Here is a 16,453-nt window from a genome sequence, read left to right on the forward strand (position 1 = left end):
ACATGGATGCAGCTGGAAACCATCATTCTCAGCAAACTATTGCAAGAACAGAAAACCAAATACCGCATGTTCTCACTCATAGGTGGGAATTGAACTATAAGATCACTTGGACATGGGAAGGGGAACATCACACACCAGGTCCTATTGTGGGGAGGGGTTGGGGGGAGGGATAGCATTAGGAGATATACCTAATGTCAATGATAAGTTAATGGGTGCAGCACACCAACATCCACATGTATACATATGTAACAAACCTGCATGCTGTGCACATGTACCCTAGAACTTAAAGTATTAAAAAAAAAAAGTCTCTCAGATGATAGTGCAATCAAATTAGATCTCACTGTTAAGAAACTCACTCAAAAACCACACATTTGTATGGAAACTGAACAACATCCTGCTGAATGACTACTGGGTAAATAATGAAATTAAGGCAGAAATAAATGATTTTATTGAAACCAATGAGAACAAAGACACAATGTGTCAGAATCTCTGGGACACAGCTAAAGCAGTGTTTAGAGGGAAATTTATAGCACTAAATGCCCACATGAGAAAGTGGAAAAGGTCTAAAATTGACACCCTAACATCACAATTAAAAGAACTAGAGAAGCGGCTGGGCATGGTGGCTCATACCTGTAATCTCAACCCTTTGGGAGGCCGAGGTGGGTGGATCACAAGGTCAAGAGATTGAGACCATTCTGGTCAACATGGTGAAACTCCATCTCTACTAAAAATAGAAAAAATTAGCTGGGTGTGGTGGCAGACGCCTATGGTCCCAGCTACTCGGGCGGCTGAGGCAGGAGAATCACTTGAACCTGGGAGGAGGAGGTTGCAGTGAGCTGGGATTGTGCCACTGCACTCCAGCCTGGTGACAGAGTGAGACTCTGTCGAAAACCAAACCAAACCAAAACAAAACAAAACAAACAAACAAACAAAACAAAAAGAACTAGAGAAGCAAGAGCAAACAAATTCAAAAGCTAGCAGAAGACAAGAAATAACTAAGATCAGAGCAGAACTGAAGGATATAAAAACACACAAAACCCTTAAAAAAAATCAATGAATCCAGGAGCTGGTTTGTTTTTTTTTTAAACAATAACAAAATAGATTGACCACTAGCCAGACTACTAAAGAAGAAAAGAGAGAAGAATTAAATAGATTCAATAAAAAATGATAAAGAGGATATCTCCACTAGTCCCACAGAAATACAAACTACCACCAGAGAATACTATAAACACCTCTATGCAGCTAAACTAGAAAATCTAGAAGAAATGGATACATTCCTGGACACATACACCCTCCCAAGACTAAACAAGGAGGAAGTTGAATCCCTGAATAGACCAATAAAAAGTTCTAAAATTGAGGCAGCCCAGGACCAGATGGATTCACAGCCAAATTCTATCAGAGGTACAAAGAGTAACTGGTAACATTCCTTCTGAAACTATTCCCAACAATAGAAAAAGAGGGACTCCTCCATAACTCATTTTATGAAGCCAGCATCATCCTGATACCAAAACCAGGCAGAGGTACAACAAAAAAGAAAATTTCAGGCCAATATCCCTGATGAACATTGGTGTGAAAATCCTCAATAAAATACTGGCAAACTGATACAGCAGCACATTAAAAAGCTTATCCACCACAATCAAGTTGGCTTCATCCCTGGGATGCACGACTGGTTCAACATATGCAAATCATCAAATGTAATCCATCACATAAACAGAACCAATGTCAAAAACCACATGATTATCTCAATAGGTCCAGTAAAGGCCTTTGATAAAATTCAACACCTCTTCATGCTAAAAACACTCAATAAATTAGGTATTGATGAAACATATCTCAAAATAATAAGAGCTATTTATGACAAATCCATAGCTAATATCATACTGAATGGACAAAAACTGGAAGCATTCCCTTTGAAAACTGGCACAAGGCAAGGATGCCCTCTCTCACCACTCCTATTTAACATAGTATTGGAAGTTCTGGCCAGGACAATCAGGCAAGAGAAATAAATAAAGAGTGTTCACATAGGAAGCGAGGAAGTCAAATTCTCTCTCTTTGCAGATGACGTGATTGTATATTTAGAAAACTCCATTGTCTCAGCCCCAAACCTCCCTTAACTGATAAGCAACTTCAACAAAGTCTCAGGATACAAATCAATGTGCAAAAATCACAAGTATTCCTATATACCGATAATAGACAAGCAGAGAGCCAAATCATGAGTGAACTCCCAATCACAATTGCTACAAAGAGAATAAAATACCTACGAAAACAATTTACAAAGGATGTGAGGGACCTCTTCAAGGAGAACTACAAACCACTGCTCAAGGAAATAAGAGAGGACACAAACAAGTGGACATTCCATGCTCATGGATAGGAAGAATCAATATCATGAAAATGGACATACTGTCCAAAGTAATTTACAGATTCAATACTTTCCCCATCAAGCTACCATTGACTTTCTTCACAGAATTAGAAAAAACTACTTTAAAGTTCATGTGGAACCAAAAAAGAGCCCACATTGCCAAGACAATCCCAAGCTAAAAGAACAAAGCTGGAGGCATCACGCTACCTGACTTCAAACTATATTACAAGGCTACAGTAACCAAAACAGTATGGTACTGGTACCAAAACAGAGATATAGACCAATGGAACATAACAGAGCCCTCAGAAATAACACCACACACTTACAACCATCTCATCTTTGACAAACCTGATAAAAACAAGAAAAGGGGAAAGGATTTCCTATTTAATAAATGGTGTTGGGAAGACTGGCTAGCCATATGCAGAAAACTGAAACTGGATCGCTTTCTTATGCCTTATACAAAAATTAATTCAAGATGGGTTAAAGACTTAAAAGTAAGACATAAAACCATAAAAACTCTAGAAGAAAACCTAGGCCGTACCATTCAGGACACAGGCATGGGCAAAGACTTCATGACCAGAACACCAAAAGCAACAGTAACAAAAACCAAAATTGACAACTGGAATATAATTAAACTAAAGAGCTACTGCATAGCAAAAGAAGCTATCATCAACGTGAACAGGCAACCCACAGAATGGAAGAAAAATTTTGCAATCTCTTTTATCTGATAAAGGGCTAATATCCAGAATCTAAAAGGAACTTAAACAAATTTACAAGAAAAAAACAAACAACCCCATCAAAAATTGGGCAAAGGATATGAACAGACACATCTCAAAAGAAGACATTTATGTGGCCTACAAACATATGAAAAAATGCTCATCATCACTGGTCACTAGAGAAATGCAAATCAAAACCACAGTGAGATACCATCTCACATCAGTTAGACTGGTGATCAGTAAAAAGTCAGGAAACAACAGATGCTGGAGAGGATGTGGAGAAATAGGAACACTTTTACACTGTTGGTGGGAGTGTAAATTAGTTCAACCATTGTGGAAGACAATGTGGTGATTACTCAAGGATCTAGAACCAGAAATACCATTTGACCTAGCAATCCCATTACTGGGCTATACCGAAAGGATTATAAATCATTCTACTATAAAGACACATGCACACGAATGCTTGTTGCAGCACCACTCACAATAGCAAAGACTTGGAACCAACCTAAATGCCCATCAATGGTAGACTGGATAAAGAAAATGTGGCATGGAATATTATGCAGCCATAATAAAAAATGAATTCATGTCTTTTGCAGGGACATGGATGAAGCTGGAAACCATCATTCTCAACAAACTAACACAGTAACAGAAAACCACACACTGAATGTTTTCACTCATAAGTGGGAGTTGAACAATAAGAACATATGGGCACAGGAAGGGGAACGTCACACGTCGGGGCCTGTCGGGGGCTGGGGGGCAAGGGAAGGGATAGCATTAGGAGAAATATCTAATGGAGATGATGGGTTGATGGGTGTAGCAAACCACCATGACACGTGTATACCTATGTAACGAACCTGCACGTTCTGCACACATATCCCAAAACTTAAAGTATAGTGAATAAATAAATAAATAAAAATAAAGCTTGAAAAAAATTACAAATAAATTCGAGTTGACAGACACTTTTTGAGCTTATGCTGTGGCAGGTTACACTTAGCACCTCTAAGAAGACCCAGAGCTCAGACTTTGACAGGATCACACCCAGTTAGCCTCTGAGCTAACCTCCAAAGCATTGCCCTCTAGTACTGGCACTGCCCTCTAGCATACAGGAAACTTATGTGTTCATAGAGAACTGCCCACATAAAGGTACACCTCAAACGTTAATTTCCACAGACTTTTCTTTCCACAGAAGCCTGCGTCCATCCTAATTAAGCACCTAGACTTTAATATTTTGGAACTCACTCACAATGTGGTTAATGTATTTGGTCTACCAAGTATGTTCTCTGTGAAATTTGTTTACATAATTCACCCCCTCTTTAAGCATTGTGAACCGAAAGAAATCTCTTTATATGACAATAAACCATGTGATCTGTGAAATCATGCTTTGATTATCTCTATTTTAACCATACAAAACAGGAGGGGAAGTGTTTTGTATGTATTTAGTAACGAGAGAATAGAAGTTAAGTGGAACTGAATCAAAGACGAAAAGAATCAGAGATTATTTTCTTAGAGGGAAAATTTGAAGCCATAGGATAGACTGAGGAATGAAAAGAAGTAAGTAAATGAATGACTTAAAAATTTCCTGGGGTGTGATGATGGCTCATCAATGATTCAACAGTAGGATTTTTTCCTACAAACGGGACAGGACATAAAATAAAAGTTAATTATTCTGTGTCCTTAGAACAATGTCTTGTACACAGTAAGCTCAATAAATATATGTTGATTAAATATGAATGCATGCAGGAGATAAGATTCTATCTAAAGATGTGAAAAGTATGACTATAAACTAAAGCAATGTGATTTCAAGTAATAAAAGTAGATGTTAAAGCTAAGATAAAATTCAATGAAAACAAGTAACTCATGAAAACATGAAAAATGATATATAAAAATATAAATTCAAATTAAGACATTCTTCTAAAAATTTTATTATATTGTATTTGATTTCCTTAAAACATGAATGAATTAGATCTAAATTAACTAAGTGCTTACGGTTTGTATGTTTGCATTTCCTTCATGTTTATGATTCTCTATTAGCACATTGCAGATCTCTGAAGGACAAGGATCATTACTTTTGTTTAATTTGTATTTATTTGTTTGTTACAACGTATGATATTCATACATTAATATTTCACAAACTGATATACATAGCACAAAATATGTGAATTTAATTGTGTATATTTTAATTTATTGTTGCTAATAAAAATGCTGATAATTGCCTACTACATAAAAGATAAACACAGTTTTGTGGCCACCACACTTCTTTCCTGATTTAATTCTATTTCAGTAGGTACCTTCCAAACCTATTTTGAGCTTTATGCATAATTAATTCAAAAATGTGATATTAAAACTCTGTTCACAGGTGGCCTAGACCTTTGAGATGTCAATCATTATCAGAGTATGATTGGAGAAAGAAGTGGTTCCTAGAGAACTAAAACCAGGCTTGAAATAGAATTATTTAAAGTCTTTAAACGAGGGCAACTCTATGCTCATTTCATGTGAAATGTGTTAAACCTATAGATTTATATTGAGATTTTAGAATATGACAGTGACAACAGAGCTCTTGTAAGTTTTGATAAATCTCCGAAGAGCCTAGGTTTTAAAATAATATGTATTAGCTGTAGTAAACACCTCTATGTATGATTTTGAAAACTGACTATCCAATATTATGTTTTAAAGAACTTGTTTTTAAAAACATGTCAGTCTTTCACTTGGAATCTACATATAACATGATAAAGCTAAGTACATTGTTGAATCATGTCCCTGCCCCAACTAGCCCCACACTCTCCTCTCAATTCTCTTCAGCATAATAAATGTCTGTGCTACGTTTAACCATCTCTCAAGAATAACCTCTTAGAGAGTCTGAGAAATTTCATTTGAATGTTTAGCTATTGCCATTGTCAAGTAATGCTTCGGTAAGATAACCTTCCATTGTGTATACAGACACATGCACAAATTCCCATAACAAAATCTAAAGGGATATGTTTTTGTTAAGTGACCACCTTGCATTATTCTTTAATAGTTGGAGATCTTAGTAAAGCTCAGGAGCTATCTGGGTTTGAAAGGGCACATAAAATACCCAGTTGATTTTAGACTTTAGATTGTCACAGGAAGTTCATCTTCACTGGGAAGTAAAATAGCTGGTCCCACTCTGCATGCATTCATTCCTTCTAATGTACATTTCCCCCATTTTTCTTTATAACATAATCTTGAAAAATGTGGCCAGCTAAAAGACTGTATAGTTGACTCTTGAACAATACAGGTTTCACTTGCACTTACACACAGATGGAAAATACACTATTGGCAGAATGCAAAACCTGAGTACAGAGAGCACTAACTTTCTGTGTTCATGGATTCTGCAGGGCAAATGTGGGTCTAGAGTATATGTGGATTTTCGTATTGGGGGTGGGAGAGTCTTGGAGCCAATCCCATGTATACCTTATACCTAGGACAACCATATTTCCCAAACTCTCTTTCAGCATTATGTGGCCATATGATTAAATTCCAGGCAATGAGATGTAAGTAGAAGCATGTGAGACTTCTAGGAAGGATCTTTGAAAGCATAGGTACTGGCCTGGAATGTAGACATAAAAGTTGAAGCTCTAGTAACTATCTGGTTTTTGAAGTGACTTTGAATATGGAAACCATGCACAGGTGACGGTGGAGCCTGGGCTCCTAATATTTATGCTTCACCATCTCCTGTGCATCTCCTGTGCTGCCAAACCAGACCTGGACTTTCTATCTCTGTATTTCATTTAGATTAGAGTAAAATGAACTTCTCTCTTATTTAAGCTACTGTTATTTTTTCTTTCTGTTACATGCAGCTGAATATAATTTTAAGTGATATGTCACATAAAAGCTATGGATGCTAATCCAAAAAGTGGACTAATAAAAAATTTTCTCCCCTAACAACTTGCCCATATGTCTAAAATTCTCAACATTAAAATTAAGTTATTTTGGCATTAAGGCATTATTTCTAAATGCTTATATTAAGATATATATGCTCTATAAGGGAGAACTAAGTAAGTTTGCTTAATAAGGGTCTAAGAGTAGAACTTTGAGAGTGGTAGAGATGGTGCAGGCATAATAATGGTGCCACAGGCAACTGGAGCTGTGTCTAGGGCAAAAAAGGAAAAGGACTGGACACTGCAGATATGTTCACTTACTTCACACTATTGCCAATAAGGAAACATGACCTCATGGAAAATCTTTTCCTTAAAGTTAAGTTTTGCCTTAGAAATGATGTGATGCTAAATCATCTTCAAAATCTATTACATTTAAGAACTTTAAAAATAGCTCAATATCTTGATATTTAACTAATTCAATAAATATATTTAAACTCCTAATATTTCTTGGTCTTTTAAAAATCTAAGTTCAGGCTGGGCGCGGTGGCTCACACCTGTAATCCCAGCACTTTGGGAGGCCGAGGCAAGCAGATAACGAGGTCAGGAGATCCTGGCTAACATGGTGAAACCCCATCTCTACTAAAAATGCAAAAAATTAGCTGGGCATGGTGGTGGGTGCCTGTAGTCCCAGCTACTTGGGAGGCTGAGGCAGGAGAATGGCGTGAACCCAGGAGGCGGAGCTTGCAGTGAGCCGAGAGAGCGCCACTGCACTCCAGCCTGGGCGACAGAGCGAGACTCCATCTTAAAATAAATAAATAAATAAATAAATAAATAAATAAATAAATAAATAACTAAGTTCAAATTACTAATATATTTATCCTACTCCTGCCATTGATGTCTTATATGACCTGAAACATCCTTATGTTCTTATAACTAGGTTTCTCTAGTGTATTTGAAAACCGAGTTCTAAGGCTTGGTTGTGTCCATTTTTTAATTCAAAAGTTAAATGAGACTTTATTAGGGTGATACTACCTACGGATGGATGGAGAGAAGAGGGTATACTCTGAAGGCAAACTGCCTGGATTTGAAACTTGACTCTACCATTTACTAGCTATGTGAGCCTAAGAAAGTTGTTTAACCTCACCATGCCTCATTTTTCTCATGTGTAGAAAGGAAATAATAATAATGCCTACCTCATAGGTTTATAGTGACAATTAACTAAGTCAATTTTTATAAGGCATGTAGAACTTGGCCTACATGTTTGCTAAATACATTAGATATAATTTCAGTTAGTATATGAACACAATGTAGAATTGAAACATGAGTTTTAGATTTTTTTAAAAAAATAAAAACCATGCTACTTTATTAAAATACTGAGTTTTATTTCATATGTATATTTTTGTCTCCCCACAATTTCCATGTCTGACCACCACTACTACTGTGTCCTATCATAACATTCCATACATGCATAAAACCAACCAAATGGTGGAGTTCCATCTTTAAAAACTAAAAAGGCATTTTTTAAAATTTTACTTTAAGTTCTGGGATACATGTGCTGTACATGCAGGTTTGTTACATAAGTATACATGTGCCATGGTGATTTGCTGCACCTATCAACCCGTCATCTAGGTTTTAAGCTCCGCATGCATTAGGTATTTGTCCTAATGCTCTCCCTTCCCTTCCCCAGCACCTCCCAACAGACCCCGGTGTGTGATGTTCCCTTCCCTAAAACAGGCATTTTGGACAACACATTCTTGGCAATGGAACCTGGACAACATTTGTCAAACACAGTAGAAGTTCTCACTCTGCATTATAAAAAAGACAGCCAGATATCAATGGTCACAGAAATGAAATAAGATGGAAAATTTTAAACAAATTGTTTAAACTATTTTCTTAAAGAGACTTCCTCCAGTGCCAGAGATGTTGAACAGCCTCCTGGTCAGTCATCCACAAGCAATTCTTCACATAATTGATGAACTTGGCTTCCACTTTGAGAAGAGAACCACCTTTTTCTATACTTGCATTTTTGCTTTAATGTTTACTACAAAACTATGTCCTTTATGTGTTTTGGGAGTTTTTTCCTGTTTTTTTGAAGAATTCTTGTCCTTTTGATCTTGGTGTTGATTTTTGTCCTTTTGATCTTGGTGTTGACTCAAAAGGCTTTGAGTCTTTTCCATTCTGGTTTGACTTTGGGGCATTTTTGGCTGGAGTATCTCCTATAGATTTCTTCACTGGAGTTTTTCTTCAGTTTTCTCATCATCAAAATCACCATCATCATCATCTTTATCATTATCATCATCATCTTATTCATCAGCAGCAAGTTTTACTTTTCTCTGTGGAACCTTGCTATCATCCCCAGGGGTAGATCGACCTTCAGGTGTACTTAACAGTTTCACATCCTCCTCCTCTTCATCTTCTGACTCTGCATCTTCCTCCACAACTACTCAGTGCTGTCCACTAATATGCACTGACCCTGAACACTTCAATTATAAGACCACTGGTAGTGTTATTTCAAAGCCCCCAAAGGAAACTGTTGGCTGTACAGACATTTTCAAAGTTGCCAGTGTTATCTTAGTTGGGCTGCCTTCATAATTCATTGTCTCTGCTTCAACAATGTGCAACTTATCCTTTGCACCAGCCCCCAAACTGACCATTCTTAAAGATAACTGGTGCTCATTTTCATCATTATCCACCTTAAAGTGATAATATTTGTTGGTCTTTAGTCCACAATTGAAAAGATAGTTCTGGGGCCTCAGGGGGCTCATGTCTATGTCCATCAAATCTTCCATGGGATGGTGGCATGCACTTACGTAGGAGAGAAGGCAGACAGAGATAAATGACTACTGCTCCAGAGAAAGGCCATGCAGCACGGAATCACACCAGGGAGTTTAGATTCTAATATGGGTTCTACTACCTCCTAGTTGTATGATCTTGATCTATTTAAATTGTCTGAGACTCAATTTCCTTACTTGGAAATGAGGATGATAAAACCTACCTTACAGGGTTATTATAATGAGTAAATAGGATGGCCAGGTAAAATGCATATTCTGTATTTTAAATATGATTGTTCAGATAAAGAATGAATAATTTTTCAGTATAAGTATGTCCTTTGTAATATTTGGGATATACTAATACTAAAATATTTCACTGTAATCAAAATTTAACTGTCCATCCTGTCTCTATCCTCCCTAAATCTGACAACCTTATTAGTACATGAGTTGGTTGCTTGTCTCTTCATTTTTCATAAGAGGACATCAATCTTATATATGTATAATATATGTAAAATATATAGAATTCATATTGAAATAACCTTTCTGTGATTTTTTTTTGTATGCAAGGAAAGCATATACTATAGTTGCCTATATTACTTCCCCAATTCCCCAACATTTTCTTTTTAAATAGAGGTGAATAATATACCATCACCTGGATTAAGCTTAGCAATATCTTTGTGGCTTTCATTGCCTTATTTTTCTATTAGAAAATAATTGTGACTCTATGAATTGCATAGTAACCAGGGAAACTCATTTGAATCGAGTTCTCTTAATGAATAATTACACCTCTAGCAATAACTTGGTGCTAAAAACAAAAATGACATTTTAAGCACGGTTATATTTGCATTTTGAAGGGGCAATTTGCCCTGTACCCTACAACTAGAGAAGGTAGAAGAAAAAACACGAGAAGACTTTGACAAGTGAATCTGGGCAGTCTTTACCTTACAGCAACCTCAACTAATGACAGGCAATGAGCTATTCTTAAATTTAACTTATTCTATTGCTGGATAAAGACAATTTGTTCTTCCTAGAACAACCATCTTTTTTTTTTCCTTCTAAGCTGCTATTCCGAAATGAAAATGTACAAGTGAGGATGAGAAAAGTATATGGTAAAAATATTTTTTCTTGATTTCTTTCTCAAAAGTTTTAGAAGTTAAAGAATATGTGAGAAGAAAAAATATATAGGCTGAATTTTTAATCATTAAGAAATATGTTTTTCTTATAGGAATTTTTGAGGTATTTATCCATGAATAAAAACAGAAACATTAAGATTTAATCACGTGTATTTATCTGCCAACTTGAAATTGGACAAATGTACTAAAAATAATGTGCCAATATTTTGTCTTTTGCTTAATTATCTGAAAACATTGCTTCGTGATTAGTGACTTAGGAAACCTCCTGGTGAAAAGAGTAGAGCACTTTTAAAGAAATGCTCATCATCGTTGCTTTTGGTGCACAGAAGATGGTATTTGGGGGATATTAAGCATGTCTCTGACTCTGGGGAGAAAGGTGATTCAGAAGCAGGACTGCCCTTCGACCCAGGCCAGAGGGGCCCTACCCTGGGTCCTGCCCTTGAGTGGGCTGCATATTTTGCACACATTGAAACACAAATGTGTCTTATTTTATTTTTTTATATTTTGTAGGTAAGTCTTTGGAAAGTTTGGCAACTGAACTTTCCGGAATTATGGCTGGTGCCCACACACTTTCTAGAGGAAGTGGGGCTGAGGGTGGAGGGAAAGGGTTCTAGATTCTACTCTGGGAACCCAGAGAAAGAGCAGGTGCTTTGGTTTAGGTTGGTGCCTCCACACCACACAGTGTGGGTGTCTAGGTAGGGCAGGGTCCCAGGAAAACAGTGTGTCTTCCTCTCCTCTAGCTGGGTGGTGTGGTTTTGGGAGGTACTGAGAACATCTTGGAAATCCTCACTTGAAAAGTGAGGCTGGGGAAGGGGAACGTGTTTTTCCTGTCTCCTGGGGAGCTTGACATGGTTGGGACAGGTCTAGTCACCACCCATGAGTCTGTCCCTAGCTTCCACTCTGTCCTGGTCTAACTAGTCTGTGATTTATAGGGGGCAAACCTGGGGTGGGACAAGAGGGCTCCTTTAGCCTCTGTGTAAGGAAGATAATTCCTGGAGTACATAGGTGGGAACAAGGTCTGGGCTGTGGTATCGTTTTACATTATAACTTCCAGCTATTTAGAAATATAGTATGTTGGCCTCTACTTGTGTTTTTTTCCCGGGCCCTCCCAATGTTAGTGGTAGGTCTGTACAGAATTATTGAACTCTGAATATGAAAAAAAATTTTAGGAGTACCTTAATGGAATGTTTTTGCTTATTTTTTTTTTATGTATGCCCTAGAGTAATAACTTGTAAAAGTCCATGTTTGAAGTAACCAAGGGATCTTATTGTCAGTCTTATTCTAAGTTTCAAAAAAAGTATATGTCAGTTTGTTTTAAAAGTTGTTTTATTATTAATATTATTTTTGCTTGACAAATCATGATTATATACATTTATGGTATATAATGTAATGTTTTCATATATGTATAAAATGTGGAATGACTAAATCAAGCTAACATATCTATCATCTCTCTTAGCTATCTTTTATTTATTTATTTTTTTGAGACAAGGTATGGCTCTCTCACTCAGGCTGGAGTGCAGTGGAGCTACCTTGGCTCACTACAACCTTTACCTCCTGGGCTCAAGTGATTCTCCCACCTCAGCCTCCCCAGTAGCTGGGATTACAGATGCATGACACCATGCCTGGCTAATTTTTCTATTTTTTGTAGAGACAGGGTTTTGCCATATTGCCCAGGATGGTCTCCGACTCCCGAGATCAAGTGATCCACCTGCCTTGGCCTCCCAAAGTGCTGAAATTACAGGTGTAAGCCACCATGTCCAGCTTTACCTATCATTTTTTATGTGAGACATTTTAAATTTACTCTCTTAATTATTTTGAAATATACATTATTATTAACCATAGTCATGCTGATATGCAATAGGTCTCAAAATCTATTCCTATTGTCTACTATTGTCTATCTAAATCTTCATACCCTTTTACCAGCAATTCTTCTTTCCCTCCCTCCCCAACCCTCTAGTAGCCTATGGTAAGCATCTTTCTACTCTCTACTTTTGTAAGTTCAATTTTTTTAGTCTCCACATATAACAGCTTAACTTTTCCACATATAACAAGAGATCTGAGGCAGGTGGATCGCTAAAGCTCAGGAGTTGGAGACCATCCTGGGCAACACAGCAAAACCCTGTCTCAACAAAAATTACAAAAACTAGCCAGGCGTGGTGGCATGCACCTGTAATCTCAGCTACTGGGGAGGCTGAGTTGTTGTATGTGGAAACTAAAAAAAATGAACTTATAGAAGTAGGGAGTAGAATGTGGCATATTTCTTTTTGTGCTTAGCTTATTTCATTTAGCATAATGTTCATCAATTGCACCCATGTTGTCACAAATGACAGGATTTTCCCCCTTTCTAAAGCTGAATAGCATTCCATTGTGCATATACACTACCATATTTTCTTTATCCATTCATCCATTGAAGGAACTCTTATGTTGATTAGTCATAGCTTGACTATTGTGAATGATGCTATAGTGAACATGAAAGTGCAGATATCTCTTTGATGTATTGATTTCAGTTCCTTTGGATATATATACCCAGAAGTGGGATTAGTGGATTATATGGGAATTCTATTTTTAGTTTTTTTGAGAAATTTCCATACCATTTTCTGTAACAGTTATGCTAATTTAAATTTCCACCAACAATGTAAAGAGTTCCCTTATCTCTGCATCTTTGTTATCTTTCATCTTTTTGATAAAAACCTTTCTAGCAGACGTCAAGTGATATCTCACAGTGGTATTAATTTTCCTTTCCCTGATGATTAGTGATGCTGAGCATTTTTTGATATACCTGTTGGGCATTTATGTGTCTACTTTTGAGAAGCATCTATTCAGATCCTTTACCCCCCAACCTTTTTTTGAGACAGGGTCTCGCTCTGGAGTGTGGTGACACAATCATAGCTCACTGCAGCCCCAACCTCTGATATGGTTTGGCTCTGTGTCCTCACCCAAATCTCATCTCGAATTGTAATCCCCACATGTCAAGAGAGGGACCTGATGGGAAGGTGATTGGATCATGGGGGCAGTTTCTTCCATGCTGTTCTTGAGATAGTGAGGGAGTTCTCACAAGAGCTGATGGTTATTTTAGAAGTGTTTGGAAGTTCCTTCTCTGCAGCACTTCTCTCTCTCCTGCTGCCATGTAAGACATGCCTTGCTTCCCCTTCACCTTCTGCCAGATTGTAAGATTCCTGAGGCCTCCCAGCCATGTGGAACTGTGAGTCAACTAAACCTCTTTTCTTTATAAATACCCAGTGTCAGTTAGTATCTTTATGGCAGTGTGAAAATGGACTAATACAACCACCCAGATTCAATGGACCCTCCCACCTCAGGCTACTGAGTAGCTAGGACTACAGGTACACACCACCATACACAGCTAATTGTACTTTTTGAAGAAATGGGGTTTTGCCATTTTGCCCACAATGGTCTTGAACTCCTGGACTCAAGTGCTGTGTCTGCCTTGCCTCCCAAATTGCTGAGATTATAGACATGAGCCACTGTGCTCGGCCCTTTGCCTGTTTTTAAATTGAGTTATTTGTTTTCCTTCTGTTGAGTTGTTTAAGATCCTTATATAACCCCTTACTGTATTATGTCTTGTAAATATTTTCTCCCATTCTATGGATTTATTTTGTTGTTTCTTTTGTTGTGCAGGCACTTTTTTAGTTTGATGTAATCTGTTTGTCTATTTTTGCTTTTGTTGCCTGTGCTTTCAAGGTCATGTCCAGAAAAACTGTTGCTCAGACCAATGCCCTTGGAGCATTTTCTCTGTTTTCTTCTAGTAGTTTTACAGTTTCAGATCTTTAATATTTATGTCGTTAATCCATTTTGGGTTGATTTTTGTATACAGCTTATTTTTAAATTGAACAAGGTTAGAGTTTTATTCTTTTACATGTGGATATTTAGTTTTCCCAACACTATTTATTGAAGAAACTATTCTTTCCTCATTGTGTATTCTTGAAATCTATGTCAAAAATAAATTGATTATAAATGTTTGGATCTATTTCTGGGCTCTCTGTTCTAATCCATTGGCCTATATGTCTGGTTTTTGTTTGTTTGGTTGGTTTTTGTTTTTGTTTTTGTTTTTGAGACGGAGTCTTGCTGTTGCCCAGGTTGGAGTGTAGTGGTGCAATCTCAGCTCACTGCAACCTCTGCCTCCCAGGTTCACGCCATTCTCCTGCCTCAGCCTCCCGAGTAGCTGGGACTACAGGCACCTGCCACCACGCCTGGCTAATTTTTTATATTTTTAGTAGAGACGGGGTTTCAACGTGTTAGCCAGGACAGTCTTGACCTCCTGACCTCATGATCCACCTGCCTTGGCCTCCCAAAGTGCTGGGATCACAGGCGTGAGCCCATTTTTTTTTTTTTTTTTTTTTGCTAGTACCATGGTGTTTTAATAACTACAGCTTTGTAGTAAATTTTGAAATCAAAAATTGTGATGCTTCCATCTTTGTTCTTTTTGCTCAAGATTGTTTTGGTTATTAAGGGTATTTTGTGGTTGAATATAAACTTAGGGACTGTTTTTCTATTTCTGTGAAAAATGACACTGAATTTTCATAGGGATTGCATTGAATTTATAGATTGCTTTTGGTAGTATGGACATTTTTACAATGTTGATCCTTTAAATCCAAAAATATGGGATATCTTTCCATTTATTTGTGTTTTCTTCAATTTCTTTCATTAGTGTTTTCTAGCTTTCAGAATACAGGTCTTTTATCTCCTTAGTTAAATTTTTACCTAAGTATTTGATTTTTTTGTTGCTATTGTAAATGGAGTTGTTTTCTTCATTTCCTTTCCGGGTAGTTCATTATCAGAATATATAATGCTACTTATTTTTGTATGTTGACTTTGTATCTTGTAACTTTCCTAAATTTTTAAGAAGTTTTAACATTTTTTGGTAGAATGTGCCATAGTTTAATGAGAGCATTTTTATTTTTTAGGGGAATATAAAGTATTTGTGTGCCTTACAATTAATGGCATTTTGAGTTTAATGATACGTGATGGATCACTAGTCTCATGTTTTCTGAGCTAATGCAATTCCATGGGTGGAAGCCATGAGGACCTTGTGGCTTCAAAGTTTCCATAACTGACATTAGGATGTGGACACTGCTGAGGCATCTTTTGGTGGAGAATAGCAGAATAGCCCTTCCTTAGTGTTGCGGGTCAAGAACAAAGTGAGAAAATGACTTGTCAACATACCAGCAGGGCGTGGTTAGTGGGATAGCCATTCAAGCATGCCTGGGAGAGTCTGAGCCTTTGTGGAAGCATTAATATATCGGGAAAAAGTCCCACGCTGAACAGTGTCCACCCTGAAAGAGACTGTCAATTAATTATAAAGTTACCAAATAATAAGGGAGAGCATATATTACCAAATATAAATATATTATAAACAAAATAATTCAAATACTTCTCAATTCATTTATAATCTATATCCAATTAAGTCCTGATACTTGGAAAAGGCAATAAGTTGTCCAACAGGTTTGCATAAAGAGACCTGGGGGCTGGGTTTGGTGCCCTTTGTCCTCCTCACTCTGAGAGAGGATGAGGGAGGTGACAGACCATTTGCCTCTTATGCCAGACAAGGAGTGCAGTAGTACTTCTGAGCACAGGTTCATCTTGGGCATGAGAAAGTGGCTCCTTACCTGGAAAGTAATCC

At 37.2% G+C, this 16,453-nt stretch overlaps 1 long non-coding RNA gene and 1 pseudogene across 1 annotated transcript in view; one reads left to right on the forward strand and one right to left on the reverse strand.

Annotated features, from left to right (window-relative positions):
• LOC105555600 overlaps positions 1-16,453 on the forward strand; it is a 73,502-nt gene that overhangs the window by 45,476 nt on the left and 11,573 nt on the right. The window lies entirely within an intron of this gene.
• On the reverse strand, positions 8,797-9,700 carry LOC105555599 (annotated as a pseudogene).

The sequence above is a fragment of the Mandrillus leucophaeus genome, unplaced genomic scaffold (genome assembly GCF_000951045.1).
Source record: "Mandrillus leucophaeus isolate KB7577 unplaced genomic scaffold, Mleu.le_1.0 Scaffold690, whole genome shotgun sequence".
Classification (NCBI taxonomy): Eukaryota; Metazoa; Chordata; class Mammalia; order Primates; family Cercopithecidae; genus Mandrillus; species Mandrillus leucophaeus.